Source organism: Hyaena hyaena, unplaced genomic scaffold (assembly GCF_003009895.1).
Source record: "Hyaena hyaena isolate Hyena2069 unplaced genomic scaffold, ASM300989v1 scaffold_450, whole genome shotgun sequence".
NCBI lineage: Eukaryota > Metazoa > Chordata > Mammalia > Carnivora > Hyaenidae > Hyaena > Hyaena hyaena.
In genome coordinates this window covers 9,836-28,905 of record NW_024081084.1, presented here as the reverse complement: position 1 = coordinate 28,905, position 19,070 = coordinate 9,836, and positions in this window count along the sequence as shown.

Sequence of the window (19,070 nt, the reverse complement as noted above, 5' to 3'; positions counted from 1 at the left end):
TCAGACTTGTATGTATAATTGTTCCCAAATAGGTCTACTTAGATGACACTTCAAACTCAACATGTCTAAAACCAAACTCTAGATCTTTGGTCCCAAATATAGTGTTCAATCTGTGCTCCCAGTCTCAATGGAGGAGCACCATCTTATATCCATTCACTCAAGTTAGAAACCCAGGTGTCATCTGTGATATCTTGTTTCCCTTTTTATTTAATCCATCTCTAAGGCCAGTTGAATTTATGGAAATACTTTTTGAATATTTTCATCTAGCCATATTTACCACCACTACCAAATCAAAGTTTCTGCTCCATTACAATAATCTCCTGAATGATTTTCCAACATATACTCTTTCCCTCCTTCATTCTGTTTTCAACCCTGTAATGATAGCCTTTTTTTAAAAACATACACTTGTTTTGAAACTTTAAAAACCCTTAATGGTATCCCACTGCTCTTGGACAAAGATAAATCTTTGATCTTCAAGGCCCTATGTGGTTGACCTCTACTTGTATTTCCTGCCTCATCTTGTACCTATATCTTTGGTTTCTTTAGCATTCTCTTCTTTCTTTTTGCCTTGCTCCCTCCCAGTATTTTTACATATTCTTTTCATTCCCTTCTTGATATCCTACTCATTCTTTAGATCTTAGTACAATGGTCATTTCTTCAAAAGAACCTCCCATGACTTTCCACTCCAGGGCTTCTGTGTGCTATCACCATGCTGAAGACCTCTCCTTCATAGCATTAACCACAGTTATAACTATACCTTTACTTGTACAATTAATAGGTTTATAGTCTGTCACTATTACTAGACTGTTTGTTTCATGAGGCCAGGACATTCTGATTTTGCTTACCTTTATTCCCTCCCATTAGTTAGGTAATGCTACATAATAAACCACTTTAAAATTTCACTGTCATCTGGGGAGATGTTCAATATTTTTAGTCATTAGGGAGATAAAAATCAAGGTTATACTGAAGTACCACTTTCATACCCATTAGCATGGCTATAATAATAAGAAAGAAGGAAAATAGGTGCTTGCAAGCATGTGGAAAAACTGAAATGTTTGTATATTGTTTGTGGGAATGTAAAGCAGTTCAGCTGCTGTGAGAAGCAGTCTGATGTCTCCTCAAAAAGTTAAGCATGGAATATATATTGTCTTATAATTCCACTCCTAGGAATATACCCCAAATAACAGGAACAGGTCCTCAAACAAGTATATGTATATGTATATGTATATGTATATGTATATGTATATGTATATGTATATGTATATGTATATATGTATATGTATGTTCAGAGCAGCATTATTCACTATGGCCAAAAGGTGGAAATAGCCCATATGCCCAACAGATGAATGGATAAAAAAAATTATGGTGTATATAGAATAATATTTGGCCACAAAGAAGAGTGAAGTGCTGATATAGGCTACAATGTAGATGAGCCCCCAAAACATGCTAGGTATAAAATGGCACATACTGTATGATCCCATTTATGTGAAATACCTAGAATAGGTAAATCCATAGAGATGGAATGCAGATTAGTGAATGTCAGGGGCTTCAGGGAGGGGGAAATGGGGGAAACATTGCTCAATGGATGCAGATTTTCCTTTTCAGTGGCTAAAATGCTTTGGAACTAGACAGAGGTGGTAGTTGTGCAATATTGTGAATGTTCTAAATACTACTGAATTGTTCATTTTAAAATAGTTACTTGTATATTATGTATATTTCACCTCAATAAATTATTTAAAGAAACAACATTAATCATTTATTATTTCACAAGAATCTACATGATTGTCCAGACTCAGTTCTGTTGTTCTGGGTGAAGCTCATTGATCTCAGATGGGCTCATTCACATGCTTTCAGTTAGCTGTAGGGTTGATTGGGGGTAGGATGGTTTAGAATAAATTTGGCTTGAATGACTTGGCTGTGGGCTCCCTGTAACTCAAGGCAAAGACCAGCATGAGGGGACAAGACCTCTTAAGACTAAATTTAGATTTAGCACACTCATTTCCTTTGTATTCAGTTGGTCAAAGCAAATTTCAAGACCAGATCGGATTCAAGAGGTGGGGAAATAAACTTCACCCCTTTGTAGGGAAACCAAAATGTCAAATTACAAAGGGTATGGATATAGGGGAAATGGAGAACTTGGGATATTTTGCAACTGATACCCTATAGTTTTTGCCTTCATGCCTGGCATGTGGTGAGTACTCAATACGTATTTGTTCAATTAAAAAAATAAGTCATTAAATTTAGGCCAGAAGGGAAGCTGGGTTCTCAACTCAACATTTGAAATTATGAGCTCTTGTGGACTGAAAGAGAAAGGAAACCAGAATTCTTGGGGGTATTTGAGACCTTCCTAGATGAGTTTAACTTTTCCAGTGATAAATCAGAAGCCTTTCCATCAGTTGTAAGGAGCATGGAAAGGTCTTTCATCTTCATCTTCTCTGGTCATGCTCCCTTCTTTTACTCCTTGTTTTGGTGAGGGTTTGGAGGACTTTCTCGTGTTAGAATTCTGAGGTAACACAAGTTTAGTAGCTACACTAGTAGTGTGCTGGTAAGCTGGCTCTCTTAAGAAAAAAGAAAAAAAATGGCTGATTTGTGCTGCTTTTCCTTCCACCACGGCCAATTTCAAGCTGCCAGCTCAAAGTCACTGAATACAGAGTTGGGGAAAGATGCACTCAGGCGTCTCACAAGAGTCAGTGAGAGACAACTCCAGTATACCTCTCGTACACCTCTGTCGCTCAGGGCTCAGTAACACCTTGCCTGCTTTACCTCCAGCTCTTCTGGAACCGTCAGAGTCAATGACCTGCTATGATTCGTTGTCCTGCCATTTAAGTCGTTCTTTTCATTCATTCACTAGATAGGCAATTATTGAGCAACTCCTATGTACTATTTTTTTTAATTTAAATTCAAGTTAGGTAACACACAGTGTGGTCTTGGCTTAAGGAGTAGCACCCAGTGATTCATCTCCTACATATGACACCCTGTGTTCATCCTGAAAAGAGCCCTCCTTAATGCCCATCACCCATTTAATCCTAAATACTATTATGTTAGACTCTGGGGATAAAATAATGAACAACACAAACATGGTCTTCACCTTCCTAGAGCTCCCATTCCCCCTAACAGAAATAATACTTCCAGGTCTTCTCCAGGGACTTTTATACCTCTGACATTCTGCTCAGTGATGTTCTGAGAGGGTGTTAGTGTGGTCCATCTCAGCCTAGAGAAATAAAATCCCAAATTTCTCTTTCCTCACATACCATTGTCATTTAGAGCAGTCTTTCTGGACTACTTCTTTCTAGGCTGGAATCAAATATTCAATTATAGCTCAGCTATATAATTCAATTTTGATAACATTGCTTCATCACAATCTGAAAACTGAGAGGTTATTTTAGAGCCAAGGAGAACAAGAAGAAATGGGAATGCATTTAATGGTTACTGTATCACATATCATTCAACATAATGTAATCAATGCATAGCATTCTGTATAAATAAACCATTTAGACTCTCACACATCTGAAGGAGAAAGGGTGCCATTCCCAGAAATTCTTTCTTTTTGTTAAGCCATAGTTCACACCTTTGGGGAATTAAATATTCATTTAAAGCCAAATACTAAGGCTTGTGTTAGGCTTTTTTTCTTCCTTTTCAGATGTACATAGTTCTGTTTTGATATACCATTAATCATGGACATCTGTTTTTCATTTTACTATGTTACTGACACAGCGTCTTATTTTTCTTCTAAGGGAGGTGAAGGGTTGGGTTGGTGGGAATAATCAAAATATAAAATATAGCAGCTGTTGTAATATGTATATATATTTTTAGTAGATCGACTGAAATTTCTAACACAGATTATGTCTCAGTGAACAAAAGAAAAATTTGTGATTTATTTACCATGTCTAGAACCCAAACTTAAAGCTTAGTCATCTATAGCACTCACGGCTTTAATATTAATTGCACTGGAAAAGCAGCAGGATAGCAATCTTTGGATTAGACGGAGCGGCCAGGAAGTGTATTTTCAGAATACAAAGCTGCTAGTTACCGTTGATACATGTGGGGAGATGGAGCTGAGAAATAGAACTCATCTCAGGAAAAGAATGCACTTCATTCACCAGCCAAAGTCACAAAGTAAGGAATCCTGGAGAAGAGGAAAAAGAGACTACTGCTGGGGCAATTTGGTTTAACAGACTGTTATTTCCTCATGCAAAATACATTGCCTTCCTGCCAATTCTCATGAGTATGTAAAGACAAATAACCACTTGCACAATTACTTTGGGCACCAATGTCATTGTGGGCTGTGAATGATGGGTTGTAGTGAAGTCCTGTGGAGGGCCCCCCAGAGATGTAGAGTAGAAAGATCTGCTAAATTTCATCAGATCCGGTGTGTGTATTCAAACCAGCCCAGTGGCGAGGATGAAGAGGATTATGGAGAAGTGATTGAATGTTTCTATGTGACCTTTAACTGAGGGTTCGAAATTTCAGCATTAACTCTTAGTATCAGAATGAATTCTTCTTTGCTCTTCAATTCTTTTTTTTCTATTACTATATTTTTATTTATATAATTTCCTTTTAATTTTATTTTCTTTCTTTTTTTAACAAATAGTTTATTGTCAAGTTGGTTTCCATATAACACCCAGTGCTCATCCACACAAGTTCCCTCCTCCATGCCCATCACCCCCCTTCCCCTCCTCCCCAACCCCCATCAGCCCTTGGTTTATTCTCAGCATTCAAGAGTCTCTTATGGTTTGCCTCCCTCCCTCTCCCCAACTATTTTTCCCTTTCTTTTCCCCCATTGTCCTCTGTTAAGTTCCTCCTTTATAATCCTCCTATACGTGCAAACATATTGTATTTGTCCTTCTCTGCCTGACTTATTTCGTTCAGCATAACACCCTCAAGGTCCATCCACATTGCTATGCATGGCCAGATTTCATTCTTTCTCATTGATATGTAGTATTCCATTGTATAGATAACCACATCTTCTTGATCCATTTGTCAATTGATGGACACTTAGGGTCTTTCCATATTTTGGTTATTGTTGAGAGTGCTGCTATGAACATTGAGGTCCATGTGCCCCTATGCATCAGCACTCCTATATCCCTTGGGTGAATTCCTAGGAGGGCTATTGGTGGGTCATAGGGGAGTTCTATTGTTAATTTTTTGAGAAACCTCCACACTGTTTTCCAGAGGGGCTGCACCAGTTTACATTCCCACCAAGAGTGTAGGAGGGTGCCCGTTTCTCCACATCCTCACCAGCATCTAGACTTCTCTGATTTGCTCATTTTAGCCACTCTGGCTGGTGTGAAGTGCTATCTCTGTGGTTTTGATTTGTATTTCTCTGATGATGAGGGACGCTGAACATTGTTTCATGTCTGTTGTCCATCTGGATGTCCTCTTTGGAGAAGTCTCTGTTCATGTCTTCTGCCCATTTCTTCACTGGATTATTTGTTTTTCGGGTGTGGAGTTTGGTGAGTTCCTTACAGATTTTGGATACTGCCCTTTATCTGATATGTCATTTGCAACTATCTTTTCCCATTCCATCCATTGCCTATTAGTTTTATGGATTGTTTCCTTTGCCATGCAGAAGCTTTTAATCTTGATGAGATCCCAATAGTTCATTTTTGCTCTTGATTCCCTTGCCTTTGGGATGTGTCAAGCAAGAAATTGCTGAGGTTGAGGTCAAGGAGGTTGTTTCCTGCTTTCTCCTCTAGGGTTTTGCTGGTTTCCTGTCTCACGTTCAGGTCCTTTATTCATTTTGAGTTTATTTTTGTGTATGGTGTGAGAAAATGATCTAGTTTCATTCTGCCTGTTGCTGTCTAGTTCTCCCAGCACCATCTGTTAAAGAGGCTGTCTTTTTTCCATTGGATACTCTTTCCTGCTTTGTCAAAGATTAGTTTGCTGTATACTTTTGGGTCCACTTCTGAGTTCTCTATTCTATTCCATTGGTCTATGTGTCTGTTTTTGTGCCAATACCATACTGTCTTGATGATGACAGCTTCGTAGTAGAGGCTAAAGTCTGGGATGGTGATGCCTCCCGTTTTGGTTTTATTCTTCAGTATTACTTTGGCTATTCGGGGTCTTTTGTGGTTCCATACATATTTTAGGATAGTTTGTTCTAGCTTTGAGAAGAATGCTGGTGCCATTTTGATTGGAATTGCATTGAATGTGTAGATTGCTTTGGCTAGTAATGACATTTTAACTATATTTATTCTTCCAATCCATGAGCATGGAATGTTTTTCCATTTCTTTGTGTCTTCTTCAATTTCCTTCATAAGTTTTCTATAGTTTTCATCATACAGATCTCTTGTATCCTTGGTTAGGTTTATTCCTAGGTATTTTATGGTTTTTGTGCAATTGTGAATGGGATCAGCTTCTTGATTTCTCTTTCTGTTGCTTCGTTGTTGGTGTATACAAATGCAACTGATTTCTGTACGTTGATTTTGTACCCTGCAACTTGGCTGAATTCTTTGATCAGTTCTAGTAGGTTCCTGGTGGAGTCTGCCGGGTTTTCTATGTAGAGTATCATGTCGTCTGCGAAAAGTGAAAGTTTGACATCTTCTTTGCCAATTCTGATGCCTTTTATTTTCTTTTGTGGTCTGATGGCTGATGCTAGGACTTCCAGCACTATGTTAAACAACAGTGGTGAGAGTGGACATCCCTGTCGTGTTCCTGATCTCAGGCGGAAAGCTCTCAGTTTTTCCCTGTTGAGGATGATGTTAGCTGAGGGCTTCTCATAGATGGCTTTTATGATGTTTAAGTAAGTTCCTTCTATACCAACTTTCTCAAGGGTCTTTATTAAGAAGGGATGCTGTATTTTGTCAAATGCTTTTTCTGCATCTATTGACAGGATCATATGGTTCTTATCTTTTCTTTTGTTGATGTGATGTATCACATTGATTGATTTGTGAATGTTGAACCAGCCCTGTAACCCAGGAATGAATATGACTTGATCATGGTGGATAATTCTTTTTATGTGCTGTTGGATTTGATTTGCAAGTATCTTGTTGAGGATTTTTGCATCCGTATTCATCAAAGATATTGGCCTGTAGTTCTCCTTTTTTGCTGGGTCCCTGTCAGGCTTGGGAATCAAAGGGATACTGGCTTCATAAAATGAGTCTGGAAGTTTTCCTTCGATTTCTATTTTTTGGAATAGCTTGAGAAGAATGGGTATTAATTCTGTTTTAAATGTCTGGTAGAATCCCCAGGGAAGCTATCTGGCCCTGGGCTTTTATTTGTTGGGACATTTTTGATAACTGATTCGATTTCTTCACTAGTTATGGGTCTGTTCAGATTTCCTATCTCTTCCCGTGTGAATTTTGGTAGTGAGGGTGTGTTTAGGAATTTGTCCATTTCTAAGTTGTCCAATTTGTTGGCATATAATTTTTCATAGTGTTCCCTGGTAATTGCTTGTATTTCTGAGGGGTTGGTTGTAATAAGTCCATTTGCATTCATGATTTTGTCTATTTGAGTGCTCTCTCTTTTCTTTTTGAGAAGCCTAGCTAGAGGTTTGTCAATTTTGTTTATTTTTTCAAAAAACCAGCTCTTGGTTTCATTGATCTGTTCAATTGTTTCTTTGGTTTCTATATTGTTTACTTCTGCCCTGATTTTTATTATTTCTCTTCTTCTACTGGGTTTTGGGTGCTCTTGTTGCTCTCCCTCTAGTTCCTTTAAGTGAGCTGTTGGATTTTGCAGTTGCCCTTTTTCTAATTTCTTGAAATAGGCCCGGAGTGCAATGTACTTTCCTCTCTGGATTGCCTTTGCCACATCCCATAGAGTTTGGATAGTTGTATTTTCATTTTCATTTGTTTCCATATTTTTTAAATTTCTTCTCTAATTGCCTGATTGGCCCATTCATTCTTTAGTACGGTGTTCTTTAACCTCCACATTTTTGGAGGTTTTCCAGACTTCTTTCTATGATTGATTTCAAGTTTCACAGCATTGTGATCTGAAAGTGCGCATGGTATGATCTCATTTCTTTTGTATTCATTGAGGGGTGGTTTATGTCCCAGTACGTGATCTATCTTGGAGAATGTGCCATGCACACTTGAGAAGAAAGTGAATTCTATGGCCTCAGGATGTAGAGTTCTAAATATATCTGTCAAATCCATCTGGTCCAATGTGTCACTCAAGTCCATTGTTTCTTTAGTGATTTTTTTTTTTGTCTAGTTGATCTATCCATTGCTGTAAGTGGAGTATTAAAGTCCCCTGCTATTAGCACATTCTTGTCCATAAAATTGTTTCTGTTTGTGATTAATTGTTTTATGTATTTGGGTGCTCCTGGATTCGGTGCATAGACGTTTATAATTGTTAACTCTTCCTGATGGATAGACCCTGTAATTATTATACAATGCCTTTCTTCATCCCTTGTTAGTGTCTTTATACTAACTTTACTTTACTTTACACTTTACTTTAAAGTCCAGTTTGTCTGATATAAATATAGCTACTCCAGCTTTCTTTTGACTTCCAGTGGCATGATAGATGTTTTTCCATATCCTTACTTTCATTCTGAAGGTGTCCTCCAGTCTAAAATGACTTTCTTGTAGATAGCAAATAGATGGATTTTGTTTTTTTATCCATTCTGCTACCCTATGTCTTTTGATTGGGGCATTTAGTCCATTTACATTCAGTGTTATTATTGAAAAGTATGGGTTTAGAATCATTGTGTTCTTTGTAGGATTCATGCTTGTGGTGGTGTCTCTGGTATCTTGCATTCCTTGCAACATTTCCCTCATAGAGTCCCCCTCAGGATTTCTTGTAGGGCTGGTTTAATGGTGACGAATTCTTTCAATTTTTTGTTTATTTGGAAAGACTTTTATCTCTCCTTCTATTCTGAATGACAGGCTTGCTTGATAGAAGATTCTTGGCTGCATATTTTTCTATTCATCACATTGAAGATTTCCTGCCATTCCTTTCTGGCCTGCCAAGTTTCAGTAGAGAGGTCTGTAACCACTCTGAAAGGTTTCCCTTTGTATTATAGGGCCCTTTTATCCTTAGCTGCTTTCAGAATTCTCTCTTTGGCCTTCTATTTTGCCAGTTTCACTATAATATGTTGTGCAGAAGATCGATTCAAGTTACATCTGACGGGAGTTCTCTGTGCCTCTTGGATTTCAACGTCTGTTTCCTCACCCAGATGGGGAAGTTCTCAGCTATAATTTGTTCAAGGACTCCTTCAGCGCCTTTCCCTCTCTCTTCCTCTTATGGAATTCCTATGATATGGATATTATTCCATTTGATTGTATGGCTGAGCTCTCGAACTCTCCTTTCGTGTTCCTGGATCAGTTTATCTCTCTTTTTCTCAGCTTCCTCTTTTTCTATAATGATGTCTTCTAAATCACTTATTCTCCTTTCTGTTTCTTCAATCCATGCATTGGATGCCTCCATTTTATTTTGCATCTCATTTATAGCATTTTTAAATTCATCACAACTATTTGTAAGCACCATAGTCTTTGTAGCAATAGTTTCTCTGATGTCTTCCATGACTTTTTCAAGCCCAGAGATTAATTTTATGACTATTGTTCTAAATTCTTGTTCAGTTTTTTGCTTATATCTGTTTTGAGCAGTTCTTTAGCTGTCAGGTCTTCCTGAAATTTCTTTGGAGGAGCGTTCTTCCTTTTCATCATTTTTTTAGCTTTCTGTCTCTTGTTAGTTTTAAAAGCTTGTTATGCACTCTGCACCTGTGAGTGCTGCTGTACCAAAGAAGGCTCTTTGACTGTCCAGGGCCTGTCCATTGAGAAAGTGTTCTTTGAATGGTGTCTCTGGTCTCTCTTGTTGAGACCTTTGTTATTTTATTTTCCTACTCGTAGTGGTATTTGGGACTCTCCACCATGTGTACTTTGGCTTGTTTCTTGAGGTAGCCCTGGGGAAAAAAACAGACAAACACACAGGGAATAAAGGGACACAAACACACAGGCAATTCCAACAAACATGCAAACCAAAAGGGAAAAAGAAAAAGAAAAAAAGGAAGGGACACATACAAAAAAATAAAAAGAGGAAGGAGGGAAGACAAATAATATAAATGAAAATACATAAAAGAGAAAAAAGAAAAAAAGAAAAGAAAAAAGAAAAAACCCAATAGGCAAAGGACAATCTAAAGCATAGAATCAGACTTTCCAGCTACAAATAAAGAGCCGGGTGTATGCTGTGCTGATGGAAGAGCATATACAAAGAGAGAAATGACAGGGCGGGGAGGAAGGGAAATTGGAAATGAAATGGGCAGGCAAAAAGACTAAGACACTTAATTCGGAGAGAGAAAGAGGGGAATATGGTTGGAGAGGAGACAAAAGAAATGATGATAATGCTACTTAGAGAAACTATATAGTCTGATTACTCCAGAGAGATAGAGAGATAAAAAGGTAGAGGTGGAGGTATAGAATTTATATCTAGAGAATGATTAAATGTGACTGTTTAAGCAAGCCAGTGACCAGAATTAATCAGGGCAGTGCATCCATGTTGGTCTTGCCCCAGCTCCGGTAAAAAAAAAAAAAGGCAACTCTCTAGCGGGGATGGGCGTGGTTTGGTCCAGTGCGACCCGCGTGGGTCCCGCCTTCGTGGTTGTGGGGAGAAAAATGGCGGAGCCCCAGTCCCTTCCCGAACAAAGAGTTGTAACTCACTCTTTTGGGTCCGATATCCCTGTGCCGCGGGCATAGCCAAGGTGGGCCATGCTCTATATCCCAGCCCAGGCCTCGTTTCCAGATCTCCATCCGTGTGCCCCATTGAATTTGACCGAAATATAAACTCGCAGGCGAGTCCCTCAGAGCAGTTTCAAGCCTCTCACTTTCCCCCTGGGGGTCCAGCCAAGCCAGAAGCACACAGGCAAGGCTTCAGGCACCACTCACGTCCCCTCCAGGTAGAGCTGAAGTTTCTCCCGGGGTTGCCTGGGATGAGTGTGTCCACCTAGGGTCAGTTGGACAGCATGAAACTGGATCCCTCTGTGTCCCGAGCGGAGGGTTTTTTCTCTTCTCCAGCGACAGGGACAGTGTCTTGATCAGTTTTGGCCACTCTTCCCCCCCACTCTCAGACTCGCTGCGGCTCCCTGCAAAGGGGGATCCCCCCTTCCCTCTGTGTCTCTGGTCCCAGCCTGATTTGTCTTCCCCAGTTCGCACTCACGCTATAAGGTTTTCTCAGCAGACTCTGCCTCCTTTTCCTCCCAAACTCCTGGATTCTGTAAGGATTCCTATGGCTTCAGGCTTTCTCCATTTGACAGATGGGGGTGAGTGAAATGTACGGAGCTCCCTACTTCTCCGCCATCTTGCCTCCTTCCCGTGGGGAGCATACCTTTCATCCAGCCTGAACTGAGTTCCCTCAGGAGTGGAGACCATCCTGGTTCATCTTAATATTCTCTCTGTTCTTGGTAAGTATGGAGTGAATATCTGTCCAGTTAAAGTCAGAGGGAATTAAGTTATTTCACAAACTTTGCAGTCTCCTCAGTTGATCACACGTTTCTGCTTCATTAATGGAGACTTTGGTGGATCTACTACTTTGGCCACCCCTGGTACACTTGTGCCTCCTGGATCTTGGTCTTTCCTTCTGTATGGGAATAATTGCACCTTATCTATTTGACAGGGGTTTTTGTAACATCAAATATGAGAATGTGTAGAATTCTGAAGATTTGGGAAAGGACTTCAAGCACTTGCCTTAATTTCCCCTCGAGCAGAAGCTGCTATGTCATCTCTACCTAGTGGTCACTTGGCTTCTACTTAGAGACTATTATTGATTCCAGTAGCTAAGATGTTTAAAAGCCATGTAAGTATGTCTATGAACAATATAATTTTCTTTGTTTCTCAACAGTTGAACAGGACTATCTCATTTTAGTTGCCATTGTACCTAGTGACAGAAAACTCAATCTAGTCAATTCCAGGCTTCTTCATTACTTCAGGTTGTAAACTCAGCATTTCAGTTAAATCCGTCACTCTGGTGGCAGGTTTTAATGCCATGCATGTTTACATAGTACCAGGGTATCTGAGAGACATGTAGTCCTGGAGAATGTAGTATGTTGGCGCTGACTACTAAACACAATCCTGCCTGGTCCCCGGGCATAGCCTCTTCTCATATTGGAACGACTGCAATGTCCAAGTCCCCATTTATTTCAAATTATTGACCTGAACTAATAGTTCTCAAACAGGAGCCATTGGTCTCAGAAGTCATTTACATACTTGAAAGTTATTGAAAGCCCAAGAGTTTCATTTTTGTGGATTATGCCTGTCAATATTTACCATATTGGTTATTAAGGAGAGAATTTTGAAATATTTATTCATTTAAAAACTAAAAAAATCACATGTTATTATAAATTATATATTGCTTATGAAAATAAGTATATTTTGCAAAATAAAAAATTAGTGTAAAATTTTTTACACTAAAAATTAGTGCAAAATAAAAAATTAGTTGAAAAACATCTCTGTAAATCTCTTTAATATCTGGCTTAGTAGAAGATAACTGGATTCTCATCTGCTTGTGCATTCGATCTATTTTGATCTGCAATTTGATTAAAGAAATATAAAGATAATCTGACCTCATGCAGATATATAGTTGGAAAAGAGGAATATTTAATAGCTTTTTCAGATAACTGCCATCTTTTTCTTTAATACTATACCAAAACTTGGCAAGTAGTAGTTTCTTAAATGTTAGTTGCAATGTGGAATCTGAAACTATAAGAATAAGCTTTCCATATTCTGTGACATTAAAATCCATTGGTGTGTCCTGCACTCTAAATACGTCTTCTACCTGTACATGATTCCTTAACACCATGCATTGGTCATTTGGAAAATTGATTGACTGACTTATGCAGATATTCTAAATGTTGAGAAAATTTAATACTGGAAAGCTTACAGTAGTGGATAGAAATTTTCCAAAATTCTAATATTTGAAAGTTTGAATTGTATTCTGTTAATTTTTTTTGGAAGTACCAGGCTCAGTTGGTTCATATTCTAAAAAATACTCAAGTATGTCAAATATTTAAGTTTGAATAATCATAATTTATCTTTCCTTTGGGACAAAAATTATGTTCCATGAAAGAGGAAGCTTGTTCAACTTGCAACGCAGTTGTACCTGTGTTGTTACTTGACACAATAATTGTACTGGAAATGCAGAACTGCTTTATACACACTTTCCATTCATTTACATAGAATATTAAAAATACTTGGACTCAAGGGACCGGATTTAATAAAATTAACAACACTGTATCATCAAAGACATTCTTTCCTTATTTTTTTAAAAAAATTTAAAAAGGTTTTATTTATTATTGAGAGACAAAGAGAGGCAGAGCATGAGCATGGAAGGGGCAGAGAGAGGGGGAGACACAGAATCTGAAGCAGGCTCCAGGCTCTGAACTGTCAGCACAGAGCCCAATGCGGGGCTCGAACTCACAAACTGTGAGATCATGACCTGAGCCAAAGTCAGATGCTTAACCAGCTGAGCCACCCAGGTGCCCTAAGGACATTCTTTTTTAAAATTTTTAATGTTTATTTTGGGGGGGGCGGAGAGAGAGAGAGAGAGAGAGAGAGAGAGAGAGAGAGAATCTTAAGCAGGCTCCACACCTGAGCTGACATCAACAATTGGGCACTTAACCTACTGAGCCACCCAGATGCCTCTTATCAAGGATATTCTTAAGTGAAATTGGTATTTAAACAACACTTGTAGTGTATGGTGAAGAAGAATACAGAGACAACTAGGATAGTTTGGTGTCTCCACTTCGATTTGGGCTAAAGCACCAGCAGTTCAACTCACTACTGCTTTTTCATCATTAGTGCAAATGTCAACACAGTAAAAAGGCAAACAATACCTTGGTATTATTATGAAAATAGCTTTAACCTCATGGATGCTCAGAAAGGGTCTCAGTGACCTCCAGGAATCTGTAGGCCAACAGCTTGACACACAAGCTCTGAACACAGAGTTTCTTCACTTCAACTGTAAGGCTCCTATGGTTTTTCCAGCCCTCACCGAGCTGTGTGCAAACACGTGGCCTTGAGGGAAGGCATTGGTTTGTTCCCCATGTTTCGAGGCATCACTAGGAATCTGTAAGGCTGCCCCAGGTGCCTTGTGGTGCATTCTCTGTTCCTTTGGTTCTGTTGCAGTGCAGGGGGTCCGTGAAGGTAAGTGGTCAAAAGGCAGTTTTATCTGCTCTCAGGTCCCCAGCTTTGTATTTGAGTGGGTCTTTTAAAAATAACTTTCAATTTTTTAAAATCAATTTCAGAACTTGTTGGGAAGAGTATCCCCTCTCAGGGACACCCCTCAACATTCTAACATTGAACCCAAGTCTGCCTCCTCTTATATTCACACATTGGTTATAAACCCCATCTTTTGGACTTATAAAGAACAATTCTATTCTCTTTTTTACATGACAATCCTTTTGAGGTTTTCAAAAAGGGTATCAAAACCTCCCTGTCATTTCTATTCTCCAACAGTGATATAATGGGAATGACCTGGGTATAAGACAGTTCTGGGTAATAGAGTTTAAACTGTCACTTATGAAGTATGACCTTGACAATTCACTTCATGTCTTTGATTTCAGGCTCATCATCTGTAAAATGGGAATAATAATTCAAACTTTATAAAGTGTTAGGGCAATTTAATGAAATAAGTGTTTAAGGAATCAAATTCAGTGTGGGTGCATACTAGGCATGCAATTAATGTTACATTTCTTCCCTTCTTGGAAGTGTCACAATTGAAATAAAATGTAAATGTGTTTTGAAAATGTAATAATATTAAGGTATTCTTGGTCATAATGGCACAATGATGCCAGTATCTGACTAATGATCATTGCTGTACTCCCATCTTGGTTTTTAAAATCTATGAACTTGATCCTAAGAACTACCAGGTGTAGTTGCAGGATGGTGAACTCTCATGATATTTGTAACAATAAGGGTCCGTTTGGGGCTCCTTTTTTCCCCCTTTTTGGATGAAAGAATAAGGGGTTGGAAAAATAAATGCTCAAGGATCTCAGATTGAAAACTTAATATCTACTCATAAAGTAGGGGTTTCCATAAGCAAAAGCAAGATGGATGCCTCATATTTCGCAGAGGAAATTAAAGTTAAGGGGCAGATGTGGAAAAGAATCACTTATTGTATTACCAAAAAGGATAAAATGGATCCAATGGCTCTCAATTTTTCTAACAAGCAATAGACCAGTGACATGAAAGCTTGATTACAAGAGTATAGAACAATGATCTAATTATTAGGCTCTTGTAAACTTGAAGTTCATAAAAATGAAGTTGAGAGCTGTGGAATATCACATGAAGTCCTAGGAGATGTGAAGATCATTAATCTCTCCCAGGGCCAGTCTAGCCAGTAATAGGGTGGTGATTGGCAAAGGCCTCTGATAGTTTTATGAATCCCAGGATGCCTCATTTATCTGGAATTATGTTTCACAGGAATAAAAAAAAATTCTGATAATTAAATTACACCCCTTCTGGAGGTAAAATTGTTTTTTGTTTTTTTTTTAAATCTTAAAGTAGTGGTTTAAAACCCAGTGTTCATAAATCAATTCTAGGGACTGAACCACCAAAAATTTGATGGAAGATTTTGTGGTGTTTCCTTATGTGCATTTTTTTCCAAAGAGAGAATCCATATATTTTTTTGCAAGTTTTTCAAAATGGACTAAACTTCAAAAACCCTAAGGACTAGTATTTAAGCATTTTTTGAAGTAAATTTTTTGGAATTGATCTAACTCCCCTATTTTATTTACTACCTATTGGGAAAATGACACATTTAGGCATATTACTTTCCTATTAATTTGTCCTAGATTCCTATGATTTTGAAACCTTGTGTTACCTTTTTATGGTATTTCTTTCTCCTCCTTCTCTGATGCAGTTACCTTTTACCTTGTTACCAGCAAGTTTACATCTAGCAATTTCGCCCTGCCTACTGTAAAGTAGCTGCGAAGTGAGATAATAGAGCCTGTTAGGATAATAGTAAATAGGCTTTTATTGAGACTCTGTCCTATGAATAAGTGTGCAGGTGTTAGTGAACAGATAGGAGGGTGAGAGGATTGAGCACAGACACGTGATTTCTCTCACGACCGAGGTTTGCACCTGGCATACTCTGACACCCACCTTCCTCTGGCTACAGCAAATCACATGGTCAAGGAAAACCACTGGGAAGGGAAGCAGGGATGTTTCTCCCAAAGACAGCAAGTAAGTATTTGCTGAACAATTACTTCATTGACCACAGTCTGCTTCTTCATAAAACTGAATTCATATTTTTTAAAAAGAAAAATAACAATGGATTACATGGCTATGACTTCTTTAAAAGGCAGATTAAGCATTCTAGTAAGATTCAGAAACTTCCAGAAGCAATGATTCTTTGTTTTTGTTCATCCTGGGTGTAGGTAATGGACCAAGAAAAAACAAAACAAAGCAAACAAACAAACAAAAAACAAAGAAAAACCAACTATTCGGTTTAATAACCAAGGAAAAAAAATATTGCCAATATTCCCCCAGCCATGAAATTTCAAATCCAATTCTGAATCACTATTTATGGATATTGTTGTTCAAGCAGTTTTTTTGAGCTCCCATGATACAGTAATCCCACAAGGGGCAGTTTGTTTGTTTGTTGTTTCAGATAATACCATCTGCTCTTAGCAATGTCTATCTGAAGTCCCCTTCTTTTCCATTATGACAATGTCTTTATGTAAGTAGAGAAATTTCACCTTCATAACTTATTTATGGCTGTGGAGAAGGGTGCAGCCTCAGTGAGACTCACTGCAGAGAGGCATTACCAATCCTTCTCACTTCCTTAGGGACAGCTCTTTCATTCTTCCCAAAGATCAATGAGGGTATCTTTTCTTAGTTTAGAACATCTGACTGACCTCAACAGAGAAATGCTGACGTTTGTGTGTATCACCTGGCTTTTTATTCTTCCTTGATGTAATTTTCTCTCTTAAAATAAGGACCATATGGCCTATGCCTTTAAGATTTAGTAAACAACCAGCCAAAGCAGGATGTGGAGCAATCTTGATGAGAAAGAGCACAGGGGTTGGCCTCAATTGGTCGAGGTTTGAAATCTGATGGCTAGTAATGAGCTGTGTGTCCTTGGGAAAATGACTCAACTTCCCTGAGCCAAGCCTCATTATCTTTAAAGAAAGTATACTAATACCTCTTCCATAGCATTGTTGTAAGTTTCACACAAATTAGTCCTCACCACCTACGAAATGGAGGATATTCATCAGTGTACATAGGTAGGAGAAACTAAACTTTGATGCTGAAGAACTTAAAATCCATAGAAGAATCACCAAAATAAAATGAAGAATACCCTTTGATTCTAATCTTGGATGGCATCTGTACAAAATTAGCAGAACAGCAAAGAAGAGTGTTTCCAACTAGCCAGATGTTATAACAATTGTTCACAGTCACTAACGTTTTTAAATCTTTAAGTCTTAAAAGTTTCAAAAAGGTTAATTCAGGCAACATAGTATCCTTTCTACTGATGTTAGATGGATGGGAGGGCTGGGAGATGGAGAAATAGAAAAACAAAGAAGGGCTTTATTTGCACTTTTTTAAAGTTTCTAAATACTACCTTTTGATGGATAGGCTATGTTTAACCTTGTCATGAAAACTGTTTCGTCTCTGTACAGCAATGTAGAAATAATCTGTAAACAAAACATTAACTGTATTGTTGTTTAACATTCAAAGTAATTTTTGTCCAAACTGGATAATTTTGTAATAATAGTAGTAACGAGTTAAGGTTTGTAAGGCACTCCGCAAAATGCCTCATCTGAATTATTTTATAGACCTGCATGAGGACGAATGTTAGACTTCGATTAAAAATAAGGAGAGGGTGCCTGGGTGGCTCAGTCGATTAGGTATCCAACTTTCGACTTTGGCTCAGGTCATGATCTCATAGTTAGGTTCGTGAGTTCGAGACCCGTGTCCAACTAACTCTGTGCTGATGGCTCAGAGCCTGGAGCCTGCTGCAGATTCTGTGTCTCCCTCTCTCTCTGCTCCTCCCCTGATCGTGCTCTGTCTCTCAAAAATAAACATTGAAAAAAAATTCAAAAATAGAGGCATTGAACACTAAAGTATTTAAAATGCGGATATGGTCAGCTTCTAAAGGCAAAAATAATTTACTTTATGTAGCTACCCTCGATAGGAAAGAAGATCATGAGATAGCCAAATGAAATAAGTAGAAATGGAAATACACATAGGGCTCACTGTGAAAACAAGGAAAGGGCACTGGTCATCATCTTTCACTTAGTTTCAGGAAGATATTTTTTGTTTATATTTTATTTATATTATATTTTCGTATTTATCTTGTACGTATATTTAAAAATTAGAGACATCTTGAAATATCAAAGAAAACTTTACAGAACACTGAGACATACCAAAAATAGGCTGGGGAAGTTGAAAGGAAAGCAATGTCTGATTGATGGTTAAATTACACAGTGCTGTCACGTCCCTGGTAACTGAAGGACATTTCTCCTTTGTGTCAAGAAACCTCTGCAGTGTTTGCAGCAATTAATTTGTAGGATGAATGTGTTGCTGAAAATTTTCACTAGGGGGCAGCCTCTCACCGAAATGTGAGAGGATACCTTCCGCATCATCTGATTTCAATAAGAAACTGGCCCAGGGAGGCACACATTCTCGGCACAGCTTCTAAAGGAAAATTTATGCATCTATAAAATGTTGAATCACCACGGTCGCTAAGTGGTGAATAAAGGAAGGAAAAAGTCTTGCATAACATTAAAAGCCCAGCATAAATAGATGGTCGGCCATACAAATGTGTGCTTTGAACACAAAACCTTTGCATTGTGTGTGCTGGGCACAGAAACATGGCTACTGTCGAGATTTGTAAAGAGAGTCATAGGTTAGCCTCTTTTATAGGCACACACACACACACACACACACACACACACATGCTGAATTGAAAGCCACCGTGCAAGTAAACATTGTACATTTGGGAAGGAATTAAAACAAATAGGAATTAATTCCTTAGGCTCTTAAACCCTCGGTTTAAACTGAGCAGAACCCTGCACCGGGCTGTTCCTTCACTGCTCTGTGACTTTTGTATGACCCTATCTATCCACCTATTGTTTTTCCTTTTTGCCACTCTTTCTCTTGCGTTTTATATTCCTCAAGTGATCTCACCTAACAAAA